The following is a 16,082-nucleotide window of genomic DNA, read 5'->3' as shown; positions in this document are numbered from 1 at the left end:
ATGATTTCTTCTTCAACCTGAGCCTCTGAAGGTATGATTTCTCCAGTACCCATAAGCTTGACAGATTCACTTGGTGAGGCTTCATCCAGCACATTTGGCAGGTGCTCTCTTTGCAAGCCGTTAGTCTCATCGAACCGCACATCCACAGTTTCAACCACTTTATAGTGAAAGAGGTTGAAGACTATGTAGGAGTGTGAATCCTTTCCGTAGCCAAGCATAAAACCTTCATGTGCTTTCGGTGCAAATTTTGAAGTGTGATGCGGATTCTAAAGTAGCTAACGTTTGGCTTCTTACTAGTTAGTAGCTCATATGATGTCTTCTTTAGAAGCTTGTGAAGATAAACACGATTGATGACGTGGCACACAGTATCAATGGCTTCAGGCCAGAACTTTCTTGGAGTCTTGTACTCATCAAACATTGTCCGTGCCATCTCAATGAGGGTTCTGTTCTTGCGCTCCATGATGCCATTCTGCTGAGGTGTGAATGGAGCTGAGAACTCATGAGTGATGCCCAATGTATCAAGATAAGTGTTGAGGCCGGTGTTCTTGAATTCTGTGTTGTTGTCACTCCTGATGTGCTTGATCTTGATGCCATAGTTCGTCATGGCATGATTGGCGAATCGTCTGAAGACATCCTGCACTTCATTCTTATAGAGGATTATGTGCACCCATGTATATCTTGAGTAATCATCAACAATGACGAAGCCATAGAGGCAAGCAGTGGTAGTAAGTGTAGAGTAGTGAGTAGGCCTGAATAAGTCCATGTGAAGCAGGTCGAATGGACGGGACGTCGTCATGATTGTCTTTGAGGGATGCTTGGCCCTTGTCATCTTTCCTGCTTCGCAGGCACCACATAGATGATCCTTCTTGAACTTGACGCCCTCGATGCCTACGACATGCTTCTTCTTCGCGAGAGTGTAAAAGTTCCTCATGCCAGCATGCCCTAGCCTCCGATGCCAAAGCCAGCACTCTGAAGCTTTTGCTAGAAGACATACGTCCAGCTGTGGTCCTGCTGAGAAATCTACCATATAGAGATCGTCTTTTCGATACCCTTCAAAGACTAGAGACTTGTCAGATTCCATAAGAACAAGGCAGCGATATTTTCCAAATATCACAATCATGTTCAGATGACAAAGCATTGAGACAGATATTAAGTTGAAACCAAGGGATTCAACAAGCATCACTTTATCCATGTGCTGATCCTTTGAGATTGCAACTCTACCTAGACCCAATACCTTGCTTTTACCAGTGTCAGCAAATGTGATGTGACTCTTGTCAGATGGACGTAGGGTTGAATCCATGAGAAGACTTCTATCACCAGTCATGTGGTTAGTGCATCCACAATCCATAATCCACTCAGAAGCCTTTGGTGTCATACCCTACAGTGCAGTTTGGGGGATAGGCTTCACCAAGGGAAATGTGAAGCATAAACATTTGATGAACAAGCATATTATCAAAGTTCAGATCCTGGTTAGGGTAGATAGGATGTTTGTCAAGAAATCCTGGGACAAAATACACAGTAAGACCATTCAGACATTTTATCTTGCGTCCCACAAGATGTTTTAGGTCCCCAGCATAAGCATCAGAAGCCTTTGATTTCCGGCTGGAGAACTGTCCCTGCAAAAGAGAGTTAATTTTCCTTAACCACCCACATCTTCAGGTGTGGCTTAGAAGCAATGAGTCTAAGTGCAGAATATGAGAACTTCGGCTTTGGAGCCCTAGCAAATAGCCTTGCAGGAGGTGAATAATACTCATAAGAATAAGCAAAAAAATCTTGGTCTTATGAACATAGCGGTTTGATGAAACACGCTCATATTCATAAGTCTGAGTATGGTTTCTGCAAAACATTGGCGTTAGGGTGACTCTGGTGAGTCCTCTGTCTGTATGAAGCCTTTGGACCATATGAAGCCTTTGGTCTGGGGTTTGTCTTCTTCCCAAGTGGTGTCATGATGACATTCACAGGAAGTTTCTCAAGACAACTTTTGGGCACCTAGATCTTCTTCAAAGGTGGTCCATGCCTGCAGTTAGTACGAATATACCTGGCAAACACTTCACCATTCTGATTCTTAAACAGCTTATAGTTTGCATCAAAGGATTCATCAATGATAATCGGGTTAGCACAAGTGAAGCCAGATAAGGTACATGGATCCACTGAAGGTCCCTTTGCAGCAACCCATGTGGTTTTGGGGTACTGCTCAGGCTTCCAGTAAGAACCATCGACATTCATTTTCCTCTCGAACCCAACACCCTCTTTCCTAGGGTTCCGGTTCAGAATCTGTTTCTTGAGGACATCACATAGTGTCTGTTGCCCTTTGAGACTTTTGTACATTCCTGTTTCAAGCAATGTCTTCAACCTGGCATTCTCATCAGCAATAGTAGTGGTATCCTCAGTAGAGGGGTTAGTTACCACATCAACAGTTGAAGATATTGCAACAGCACCAGCAGTAGAACATTCAGCGATAGAGACAACATTATCACGCTCAAGGCATTTTAGACATGGTGGTTCAAATCCTTCCTGAGCGGAACTAATCTGTTGAGCGCGGAGTGACTCGTTCTCCTTTTGAAGATCTTCATGAGCCGATCTCAAGTTCTCAAGCTCTTACTTCCTTTGAAGATAATCATAGTAGAGCTTTTCATGAGTAGTTGAGAGCGTTTCATGACGACTTTCAAGTTCCTCGTACTTAACATGAAGATTTTTAATGTATTCAATTAAGGACTGAGTTCGGGTCATTTCCGCATCCAACAGGTCATCGCTTTTGTCTAGCAACTTTTGAATATGTGCCATAGCAGTTTGTTGTTCAGTTGCAATTTTAGCAAGTGTTTTATAGCTAGGTTTAGATTCACATTCGGAGTCATCTTCACTAGTGTTTGAAAGTAAGCATCGCGTGAGTTTACCTTGGCACCTCGTGCCATGAAGCAGTAGGTGGGAGCAGAGTCATCCTCATCATTGGCATCAGCGTTGGTGATGAGGCCATTGTCTTCAGTGTTGAAGATGGACTTGGCGACATAGGCTGAAGCTAGAGCCAGGCTTGCCACGCCTGAATCGAACTCCTCCTCAGACTCCACCTCCACCTCCTCAGAAGAAGACTCCTCCTCTGAATCCATCTCCTTGCCAACAAATGCACGAGCCTTGCTAGATGATCTCTTCTTGTGAGATGAAGACTTTGAAGAAGACTTTGAGGATTTCTTCTTCTTCTTGTCATCAGAATCATATTCCTTGCTCTTCTTCTTCTTCTTGGTCTCATTGTCCCACTGTGGACACCCAGAGATGTAGTGACCAGGTTTCTTGCATTTGTGGCATGTTCTCTTCTTGTGGTCACGAGTGGAAGCTTCATCATTTCCTGAGCTGGATCTCGAAGACTTTCTGAAGCCTTTCTTCTTGGTGAACTTCCAGAACTTCTTCACAAGCATAGCAAGCTCCTTTCCAATGTCTTCAGGATCCCCAGAACTGCAGTCAGATTCTTCTTCAGATGAGGAAACAACCTTTGCCTTCAAAGCGCGAGTTCGGCCATAGTTGGGACCATAGATATCTCTCTTCTCAGATAACCGGAACTCATGTGTGTTGAGCCTCTCAAGTATGTCAGAAGGATCGAGAGTGTTGAAGTCAGGGCATTCTTGAATCATCAGGGCCAGGGTGTCGAATGAGCTGTCAAGTGATCTCAGGAGCTTCTTGACGATTTCATGCTTGGTGATCTCAGTGGTGCCAAGTGCGCGAAGCTCATTTGTGATATCAGTGAGGCGATCAAACGTGAGCTAGACATTCTCATTGTCGTTTCTCTTGAAGCGGTTGAAGAGGTTGCGAAGAACATCAATCCTTGAGTCTCTCTGGGTTGAGACGCCTTCGTTGACCTTGGAGAGCCAGTCCTAGACTAGCTTCGTAGTTTCCAGAGCACTCACATGGCCATATTGTCCTTTGGTCAGATGACCACAGATGATGTTCTTGGCAGTCGAGTCCAGTTGAATGAACCTCTTGACATCAGCAGCGGTGAAACCTTCACCGACCTTGGGAACGCCGTTCTTGACGACATACCAAAGGTCAACGTCAATGGCTTCAAGATGCATACGCATCTTATTCTTCCAGTAGGGGTAATCAGTGCCATCAAAGACAGGGCACGCAGCGGAAACTTTGATTATCCCTGCAGTCGACATAGCTAAAACTCCAGGTGGTTAAACCGAATCACACAGAACAAGGGAGCACCTTGCTTTGATACCAATTGAAAGTGCTAGTTATCGACTAGAGGGGGGTGAATAGGCGATTTTTTATGAAAGTCTTCAAAACACGGGGGCTTTGAAGACAAATAGTAGAAATGAACCTATTGATATGCAGCGGAAGGTAGACTACACTAGACAAGCCATAGTCAAGTAAGCAATGAAGTGAAAGTACAAACACTATCAGCAGCTAGGTAGTATGGATCAGGATGGAAGATAGTATGAAGCCAAACAACAACAGTCTTCACACGGTGAAGACAATAAGATCATACAAGTAGGCAATGACTTCACGAAGACAAACTGTAAAGTAAAGAGATGGGAAGGATAGAACCAGTTGCTTGGAGAGGACAAGGATTTGGTAGACCAGTTCCAGTTACTGTGACAACTGTATGTCTGGTTAGGGAGGCTGAGATTCAACTCAGAAGATCGCGTCTTCACCTTATTCCCCTTGAGCTAACAACACATAGTCCTCGCCCAATCACTTTGGTAAGTCTTCAACGTAGACTTCCAAACCTTCACAGACTTTGTTCACTTGCAATCCACAATGGCTCTTGGATGCTCAGAACGTGACGCCTAACCGGCTGGAGGATTCACAGTCCTCAAGTGTAATAAGTCTTCAGATCACGCGGACAGAAAGACTTCACTGATGCCTAACACTCTTTGGCTCTGGGTGTTTTGGGTTTTGTCCTCGCAAGGATCTCTCTCTCAAATGCTTCGGAGGTGGGTTGCTCTCAAACGACAAAAGCCGTGCACTAACTCTGAGCAGCCACCAATTTATTGTGTAGGGGGTGGGCTATTTATAGCCAGGAGGCAACCCAACCTGATTTGTCCGAAATGACCCTGGGTCACTAAGGAACTGACACGTGTCCAACGGTCAGATTTCAAACGCACGCGGCAGCTTGACTTGGGCTAAAAGTAAAGCTGACTCATCGAGCTCTGGATAAGATTTGCTCTCATTATATTCACTCGAAGACATAGGATTTGGTTGAGCATCACATCAGTCACTCTGACCTTGTTCACTTGGACCCCACTTAAGAGTACGGTGGTTCCTATGACTCAACAAAGAAGAAAAGGAAAATATGAAACAACTATGTCTTCGTACTCCATAGTCTTCATGTGAATGTCTTCTCATGTCATAATCTTCACTGTGATTATCTTCACAGACCACCATTGTCTTCAATGTCTTCACACATTTTTAGGGGTCATCTCTGGTAGGTAAACCGAATCAATATGGGACTACTACCTGTGTTATCCTGCAATTCTCACAATTGCATTAGTCCCTCAACCAAGTTTGTCGTCAATACTCCAAAACCAACTAGGGGTGGCACTAGATGCACTTACACTTCTTCTCCTTGAGACATCACCATAAAGGTGATTCTCAATCCTATCCACTCATGGTATACCTTGAGGCGTCTCCAAACCGTTCAAATGTCAGGATAGATCACAAGTTTAGTCCTCACCAATAAATTATGCTTCTAGGAGTTTCCAGCCTCCAAGAGTGACAAAACCAAAAGGGAAAGCTTGAAAATTGCTCTGACGCAACACCGTTTTTGGACAACAGATGTGGTATGGACCGGCCCGAACTTCATGGCATAGGATCTATGAACTAAGATGATAACTAGTTGCGAGCATCCGAAAATATAAAACAAGAGGTTATGACTCGGTGTTGAGGATACCAACCATGCATGGCTTGCAATCTAAAACAACTGTGAACCCTGATACGGGCAGTTTGCATCTTCTTAACATAAATTGTTCATATATAACTGAAGGAAATATGCCCTAGAGGCAATAATAAAGTATTATATATTTCCTTATATCATGATAAATTTTTATTATTCATGCTAGAACTGTATTAACCAGAAACATAATACATGTGTGAATACATAGACAAACAGAGTGTCACTAGTATGCCTCTACTTGACTAGCTCGTTAATCAAAGATGGTTATGTTTCCTAGCCATAGACATGAGTTGTCATTTGATTAACGGGATCACCTCATTAGGAGAATGACGTGATTGACTTGACCCATTCCGTTAGCTTAGCACCCGATCGTTTAGTATGTTGCTATTGCTTTCTTCATGCCTTATACATGTTCCTATGACTATGAGATTATGCAACTCCCGTTTACCGGAGGAACACTTTGTGTGCTACCAAACGTCACAACGTAACTGGGTGATTATAAAGGTGCTCTACAGGTGTCTCCAAAGGTACTTGTTGGGTTGGCGTATTTCGAGATTAGGATTTGTCACTCCGATTGTCGGAGAGGTATCTCTGGGCCCACTCGGTAATGCACATCACTATAAGCCTTGCAAGCGTTGTGACTAATGAGTTAGTTGCGGGATGATGTATTACGGAACGAGTAAAGAGACCTGCCGGTAACGAGATTGAACAAGGTATCGAGATACCGACGATCGAATCTCGGGCAAGTAACATACCGATGACAAAGGGAACAACGTATGTTGTTATGCGGTCTGACCGATAAAGATCTTCGTAGAATATGTGGGAGCCAATATGGGCATCCAGGTCCCGCTATTGGTTATTGACCGGAGAGGTGTCTCGGTCATGTCTACATAGTTCTCGAACCCAAAGGGTCCGCACGCTTAAAGTTACGATGACAGTTATATTATGAGTTTATATTTTTTGATGTACTGAAGGTTGTTCGGAGTCCCGGATGTGATCACGGACATGACGAGGAGTCTCGAAATGGTCGAGACATAAAGATTGATATATTGGACGACTATATTCGGACACCGGAAGTGTTCCGGAGAAGTTTCGGATTAAGCCGGAGTGCCGGAGGGTTACCGGAACCCCTCGGGGAAGTATTGGGCCTTGGTGGGCCTTGAGGGGAGAGAGAGGGCAGCAGCCAGGAGGTGGCGCGCCCCCTCCCAAGGGGAGTCCTAGTTGGACTAGGAGAGGGGGGTGCAGCCCCCTTTCCCTCTCCCTCTCCCTCTCTTTCCTTCCCCCCCTTCTTTCCTAGTAGGACTAGGAAAGGGGAGTCCTACTCCTACTAGGAGGAGGACTCCCCCTCTCTCCTTGGTGCGCCTAGGGCAGCCGGCCTCCCCCTTGCTCCTTTATATATGGGGCAGGGGGGCACCTAAGGACACATTTGATATACAATATTTTAGCTGTGTGCGGTGCCCCCTCCACCATATTACACCTCGATAATACCGTCGCGGAGCTTAGGCGAAGCCCTGCGTCGGTGGAACATCATCATCGTCACCACGTTGTCGTGCTGACGAAACTCTCCCTCAACACTCGGCTGGATCGGAGTTCGAGGGACGTCATCGAGCTGAACGTGTGTAGAACTTGGAGGTGCCGTACGTTCGGTACTTGATCGGTCGGATCGTGAAGACGTACGACTACATCAACCGCGTTGTAATAAAGCTTCCGCTGTCGGTCTACGAGGGTACGTAGACAACACTCTCCCCTCTCGTTGCTATGCATCACCATGATCTTGCGTGTGCGTAGGAAATTTTTTGAAATTACTACGTTCCCCAACAGTGGCATCCGAGCCTGGTTTTATGCGTTGATGCTATGCACGAGTAGAACACAAGTGAGTTGTGGGCGATATAAGTCATACTGCTTACCAGCATGTCATACTTTGGTTCAGCGGTATTGTGAGATGAAGCGGCCCGGACCGACATTACGCGTACGCTTACGCGAGACTGGTTTCATCGTTGCGAGCACTCGTTTCTTAAAGGTGACCGGCGGGTGTCTGTCTCTCTCACTTTAGTTGAACCGAGTGTGGCTACGCCCGGTCCTTGCGAAGGTTAAAACAGCACCAACTTGACAAACTATCGTTGTGGTTTTGATGCGTAGGTAAGAACGGTTCTTGCTAAGCCCGTAGCAGCCACGTAAAACATGCAACAACAAAGTAGAGGACGTCTAACTTGTTTTTGCAGGGCATGTTGTGATGTGATATGGTCAAGACATGATGTGATATAATGTGTTGTATGAGATGATCATGTTTTTTAACCGAGTTATCGGCAACTGGCAGGAGCCATATGGTTGTCGCTTTATTGTATGAGATGCAATCGCCATGTAATAGTTTTACTTTATCACTAAGCGGTAGCGATAGTCATAAAAGCAATAAGTTGGCGAGACGACCACGATACTACGATGGAGATCAAGGTGTCGAGCCGGTGACGATGGTGATCATGACGGTGCTTCGGAGATGGAGATCACGAGCACGGTGCTTCGGAGATGGAGATCACAAGCACAAGATGATGATGGCCATATCATATCACTTATATTGATTGCATGTGATGTTAATCCTTTATGCATCTTATCTTGCTTTGATTGACGGTAGCATTATAAGATGATCTCTCACTAAAATTTCAAGATAAAAGTGTTCTCCCTGAGTATGCACCGTTGCGAAAGTTCTTCGTGCTGAGACACCACGTGTTAATCGGGTGTGATAGGCTCTACGTTCAAATACAACGGGTGCAAAACAGTTGCACACGCGGAATACTCAGGTTAAACTTGACGAGCCTAGCATATACAGATATGGCCTCGGAACACAGAGACCGAAAGGTCGAGCGTGAATCATATAGTAGATATGATCAACATAGTGATGTTCACCATTGAAACTACTCCATCTCACGTGTTAATCGGACATGGTTTAGTTGCTTTGGATCACGTAATCACTTAGATGATTAGAGGGATGTCTATATAAGTGGGAGTTCTTAAGTAATATGATTAATTGAACTTAAATTTATCATGAACTTAGTACCTGATAGTATCTTGCTTGTCTATGTTAATTGTAGATAAATGGCCCGTGTTGTTGTTCCGTTGAATTTTAATGCGTTCCTTGAGAAAGCTAAGTTGAAAGATGATGGTAGCAATTACACGGACTGCGTCCGTAACTTGAGGATTATCCTCATTGCTGCACAGAAGAATTACGTCCTGGAAGCACCGCTAGGTGCCAGGCCTCCTGCAAGAGCTATGCCAGAAGTTATGAACGTCTGGCAGAGCAAAGCTGATGACTACTCAATAGTTCAGTGTGCCATGCTTTACGGCTTAGAACCGGGACTTCAACGACGTTTTGAACGTCATGGAGCATATGAGATGTTCTAGGAGTTGAAGTTAATATTTCAAGCAAATGCCCGGATTGAGAAATATGAAGTCTCCAATAAGTTCTATAGCTGCAAGATGGAAGAGAATAGTTCTGTCAGTGAGCATATACTCAGAATGTCTAGGTATAATAATCACTTGATTCAACTGGGAGTTCAACTTCCGGATGATTGCGTCATTGACAGAATTCTTCAATCACTGCCACCAAGCTACAAGAGCTTCGTGATGAACTATAACATGCAAGGGATGGATAAGACAATTTCCGAGCTCTTCGCAATGCTAAAGGCAGCGGAGGTAAAAATCAAAAAGGAGCATCAAGTGTTGATGGTCAGTAAAACCACTAGTTTCAAGAAAAAGGGCAAAGGGAAGAAGAAAGGGAACTTCAAGAAGAACAGCAAGCAAGTTGCTGTTCAGGAGAAGAAACCCAAGTCTGGACCTAAGCCTGAAACTGAGTGCTTGTACTGTAAGCAGACTGGTCACTGGAAGCGGAACTGCCCCAAGTATTTGGCGGATAAGAAGGATGGCAAGGTTAACAAAGGTATATGTGATATACATGTTATTGTGGTGTACCTTACTAATACTCGCAGTAGCACCTGGGTATTTGATACTGGTTCTGTTGCTAATATTTGCAACTCGAAACAGGGGCTACGGATTAAGCGAAGATTGGCTAAGGACGAGGTGACGATGCGCGTGGGAAATGGTTCCAAAGTCGATGTGATCGCCGTCGGCATGCTACCTCTACATCTACCTTCGGGATTAGTTTTAGACCTGAATAATTGTTATTTGGTGCCAGCGTTGAGCATGAACATTATATCTGGATCTTGTTTAATGCGAGACGGTTATTCATTTAAATCAGAGAATAATGGTTGTTCTATTTATATGAATAATATCTTTTATGGTCATGCACCCTTGAAGAGTGGTCTATTTTTAATGAATCTCGATAGTAGTGATACACATATTCATAATGTCGAAGCCAAAAGATGCAGAGTTAATAATGACAGTGCAACTTATTTGTGGCACTGCCGTTTAGGTCATATCAGTGTAAAGCGCATGAAGAAACTCCATACTGATGGAATTTTGGAATCACTTGATTTTGAATCACTTGGTACTTGCGAACCGTGCCTCCTGGGCAAGATGACCAAAACACCGTTCTCCGGAACTATGGAGAGAGCAACAGATTTTTTGGAAATCATACATACAGATGTATGTGGTCCGATGAATATTGAGGCTCGAGGCGGATATCGTTATTTTCTCACCTTCACAGATGATTTGAGCAGATATGGGTATATCTACTTAATGAAACATAAGTCTGAAACATTTGAAAAGTTCAAAGAATTTCAGAGTGAAGTTGAAAATCGTCGTAAGAAGAAAATAAAATTCCTACGATCTGATCGTGGAGGAGAATATTTGAGTTACGAGTTTGGTCTACATTTGAAACAATGCGGAATAGTTTCGCAACTCACGCCACCCGGAACACCACAGCGTAATGGTGTGTCCGAACGTCGTAATCGTACTTTATTAGATATGGTGCGATCTATGATGTCTCTTACTGATTTACCGCTATCGTTTTGGGGATATGCTTTAGAGACGGCTGCATTCACTCTAAATAGGACACCATCGAAATCCGTTGAGACGACGCCTTATGAACTATGGTTTGGCAAGAAACCAAAGTTGTCGTATCTTAAAGTTTGGGGTTGCGATGCTTATGTGAAGAAACTTCAACCTGATAAGCTCGAACCTAAATCGGAGAAATGTGTCTTCATAGGATACCCAAAAGAAACTGCTGGGTATACCTTCTATCACAGATCCGAAGGCAAGATATTCGTTGCTAGGAATGGATCCTTTCTAGAGAAGGAGTTTCTCTCGAAAGATGTGAGTGGGAGGAAAGTAGAACTTGATGAGGTAACTGTACCTGCTCCCTTATTGGAAAGTAGATCATCGCAGAAATCAGTTTCTGCGACACCTACACCAAGTAGTGAGGAAGTTAATGATAATGATCATGAAACTTCAGATCGAGTTATTACTGAACCTCGTAGGTCAACTAGATCAAGATCCGCACCAGAGTGGTACGGTAATCCTGTTCTGGAGGTCATGTTACTAGACCATGACGAACCTACGAACTATGAAGAAGCGATGGTGAGCCCAGATTCCGCAAAATGGCTTGAAGCCATGAAATCCGAGATGGGATCCATGTATGAGAACAAAGTATGGACTTTGGTTGACTTGCCCGATGGTCGGCAAGCCATTGAAAATAAATGGATCTTTAAGAAGAAGACTGACGCTGATGGTAATGTTACTGTCTATAAAGCTCGACTTGTTGCGAAAGGTTTTCGACAAGTTCAAGGGATTGACTACGATGAGACCTTCTCACCCGTAGCGATGCTTAAGTCTGTCCGAATCATGTTAGCAATTGCCGCATTTTATGATTATGAAATTTGGCAAATGGATGTCAAAACTGCATTCCTGAATGGATTTCTGGAAGAAGAGTTGTATATGATGCAACCGGAAGGTTTTGTCGATCCAAAGGGAGCTAACAAAGTGTGCAAGCTCCAGCGATCCATTTATGGACTGGTGCAAGCCTCTCGGAGTTGGAATAAACGCTTTGATAGTGTGATCAAAGCATTTGGTTTTATACAGACTTTTGGAGAAGCCTGTATTTACAAGAAAGTGAGTGGGAGCTCGATAGCATTTCTGATATTATATGTGGATGACATATTACTGATTGGAAATGATACAGAATTTCTGGATAGCATAAAGGGATACTTGAATAAGAGTTTTTCAATGAAAGACCTCGGTGAAGCTGCATATATATTAGGCATTAAGATCTATAGAGATAGATCAAGACGCTTAATTGGACTTTCACAAAGCACATACCTTGACAAAGTTTTGAAGAAGTTCAAAATGGATCAAGCAAAGAAAGGGTTCTTGCGTGTACTACAAGGTGTGAGATTGAGTAAGACTCAATGCCCGACCACTGCAGAAAATAGAGAGAAGATGAAAGATGTTCCCTATGCTTCAGCCATAGGCTCTATCATGTATGCAATGCTGTGTACCAGACCTGATGTGTCCCTTGCTATAAGTTTAGCAGGGAGGTACCAAAGTAATCCAGGAGTGGATCACTGGACAGCGGTCAAGAACATCCTGAAATACCTGAAAAGGACTAAGGATATGTTTCTCGTTTATGGAGGTGACAAAGAGCTCATCGTAAGGGGTTATGTTGATGCAAGCTTTGACACTGATCTGGACGATTCGAAATCGCAAACCGGATACGTATTTACATTGAACGGTGGAGCTGTCAGTTGGTGCAGTTCTAAGCAAAGTGTCGTGGCGGGATCTACGTGTGAAGCGGAATACATAGCTGCTTCGGAAGCAGCAAATGAAGGAGTCTGGATGAAGGAGTTCATATCCGATCTAGGTCATACCTAGTACATCGGGACCAATGAAAATTTTTTGTGACAATACTGGTGCAATTGCCTTAGCAAAGGAATCCAGATTTCACAAGAGAACCAAGCACATCAGAAGACGCTTCAATTCCATCCGGGATTTAGTCCAGGTGGGAGACATAGAAATTTGCAAGATACATACGGATCTGAATGTTGCAGACCCGTTGACTAAGCCTCTTCCACGAGCAAAACATGATCAGCACCAAGACTCCATGGGTGTAAGGATCATTACTATGTAATCTAGATTATTGACTCTAGTGCAAGTGGGAGACTGAAGGAAATATGCCCTAGAGGCAATAATAAAGTATTATATATTTCCTTATATCATGATAAATGTTTATTATTCATGCTAGAATTGTATTAACCGGAAACATAATACATGTGTGAATACATAGACAAACAGAGTGTCACTAGTATGCCTCTACTTGACTAGCTCGTTAATCAAAGATGGTTATGTTTCCTAGCCATAGACATGAGTTGTCATTTGATTAACGGGATCACCTCATTAGGAGAATGACGTGATTGACTTGACCCATTCCGTTAGCTTAGCACCCGATCGTTTAGTATGTTGCTATTGCTTTCTTCATGACTTATACATGTTCCTATGACTATGAGATTATGCAACTCCCGTTTACCGGAGGAACACTTTGTGTGCTACCAAACGTCACAATGTAACTGGGTGATTATAAAGGTGCTCTACAGGTGTCTCCAAAGGTACTTGTTGGGTTGGCGTATTTCGAGATTAGGATTTGTCACTCCGATTGTCGGAGAGGTATCTCTGGGCCCACTCGGTAATGCACATCACTATAAGCCTTGCAAGCATTGTGACCAATGAGTTAGTTGCGGGATGATGTATTACGGAATGAGTAAAGAGACTTGCCGGTAACGAGATTGAACTAGGTATCGAGATACCGACGATCGAATCTCGGGCAAGTAACATACCGATGACAAAGGGAACAACGTATGTTGTTATGCGGTCTGACCGATAAAGATCTTCGTAGAATATGTGGGAGCCAATATGGGCATCCAGGTCCCGCTATTGGTTATTGACCGGAGAGCTGTCTCGGTCATGTCTACATAGTTCTCGAACCCAAAGGGTCCGCACGCTTAAAGTTACGATGACAGTTATATTATGAGTTTATATGTTTTGATGTACCGAAGGTTGTTCGGAGTCCCGGATGTGATCACGGACATGACGAGGAGTCTCGAAATGGTCGAGACATAAAGATTGATATATTGGACGACTATATTCGGACACCGGAAGTGTTCCGGAGAAGTTTCGGATTAAACCGGAGTGCCGGAGGGTTACCGGAACCCCCCAGGGAAGTATTGGGCCTTGGTGGGCCTTGAGGGGAGAGAGAGGGCAGCAGCCAGGAGGTGGCGCGCCCCCTCCCAAGGGGAGTCCTAGTTGGACTAGGAGAGGGGGGCGCAGCCCCCTTTCCCTCTCCCTCTCCCTCTCTTTCCTTCCCCCCCTTCTTTCCTAGTAGGACTAGGAAAGGGGAGTCCTACTCCTACTAGGAGGAGGACTCCCCCTCTCTCCTTGGCGCGCCTAGGGCAGCCGGCCTCCCCCTTGCTCCTTTATATACGGGGGTAGGGGGGCACCTAAGGACACACTTGATATACGATATTTTAGCCGTGTGCGGTGCCCCCTCCACCATATTACACCTCGATAATACCGTCGCGGAGCTTAGGCGAAGCCCTGCGTCGGTGGAAAATCATCATCGTCACCACGCCGTCGTGCTGACGAAACTCTCCCTCAACACTCGGCTGGATCGGAGTTCGAGGGACGTCATCGAGCTGAACGTGTGTAGAACTTGGAGGTGCCGTACGTTCGGTACTTGATCGGTCGGATCGTGAAGACGTACGACTACATCAACCGCGTTGTAATAACACTTCCGCTGTCGGTCTACGAGGGTACGTAGACAACACTCTCCCCTCTCGTTGCTATGCATCACCATGATCTTGCGTGTGCGTAGGAAATTTTTTGAAATTACTACGTTCCCCAACAATAACCATGTTTTATGCATTATGACATCATTCTCACTGGTTTTCCTTTTATTTTACAAGTTTGCATAAATGAGGGGGAATGCGGAAAACTGCCAGAAAGGAGCAAAATGTTACCTGGAGATTTTTTTCGAAGCCAGAAAAAATCACAAAAAATCATAATGATCAATTAGAGAAGAAAATGAGCCAAGGGCCAGAGGCTTGGGCCTGGAGGAGGCCTGTGGGGCCCAAGCGCCCTAAGCCCAACGCGTGCCACATGAGTGTGTGGGTCCCATGTGGGCCCCTTTGGCTCCCTCTCCGGTGGCCCTGAAATAACCTAAAACCCTTTATCTGATTTATTATCGCAATTTTCCGCCGCCATTGTCGAAATAAAGAACACTTCCCTCAATCTAACCCACCTACGCTAGAATGAAAGCAACCTTCTCTCTCTCGCTCTTTCTCTGTCTTTGATTTCTATCCTCCCACCCCTATCTCTAGAAAGAGTAATGCTACACGTACAAGATTATACAGGGTTTTACAAGTTGACTAGAAAATAATGCTACGTGGAGCTTTGTGGTTGGATTTCAGTTGCCAAAGCGGGACCCACCCCCTAAAAATCAGGGGGCCCTAGATGCCTGTACGTTTAGCATTTTCTCTCTAGAAATGTGATGGCAACAGGCCAACAGCCATCTCAGGGTCTACCTCGCATCACTGGCACATGGGACGGGTCTCTTTCCACCACAACCGCTGAGCTTAAGGATGCAGATTAATTCTCTCTCTTGTTCTACATAAATGTCGAACTCTGGACATGAATTGGCGACTCTAGATTTTCGAAAAGCTAGATGGAGCACTGATCGGAGCTAAGATTTGGTGCATAGTCAAATTTTGGTTAGGGGAGTTGGATGGGGCACCAGTTGGACTTGCTCTAACTGAGGTAAGAGATATACAATATTGGGCTTTTGTGGAAACCACACAACCAAAATAACCCACAGTATCGAAGGAAGACAATCTTACGAAGCCCTCCTCCCTCTGCCGACCGCGTCGCCCCGGCGGGCGACCGTCTGCTCCCCCGACGCCTCCTCCCCGAGCCCTCCCCCTTCCCTCCCTCCTTGCCACCAGCGCTGGCGCCCGTCGCCGGGTCTGGCCCGAGCGGCGCCGACCATTTTCCTCTCGGGCCGCGCTGATGCGGGGTGGTGCGGCGTTGCGGGGTGCTCGTAGGCGGCAGCGGGGCCCTCCGGCCTAGTGGCAGGCGATCTACTAGGCGATGGGGTGACGCGGCGGCGTTATCTAGCAACGCCCGCTCGGCCCAGATCTGGGCCCTTTGGGTCCCATCTGGGTCTAGGCAGGCCGGCGGCGGGGAGGGTCCTCGGCATGGT

Source organism: Aegilops tauschii, chromosome 2, assembly GCF_002575655.3.
Source record: "Aegilops tauschii subsp. strangulata cultivar AL8/78 chromosome 2, Aet v6.0, whole genome shotgun sequence".
Taxonomy (NCBI): domain Eukaryota; kingdom Viridiplantae; phylum Streptophyta; class Magnoliopsida; order Poales; family Poaceae; genus Aegilops; species Aegilops tauschii.
This window is presented reverse-complemented; position numbering follows the sequence as displayed.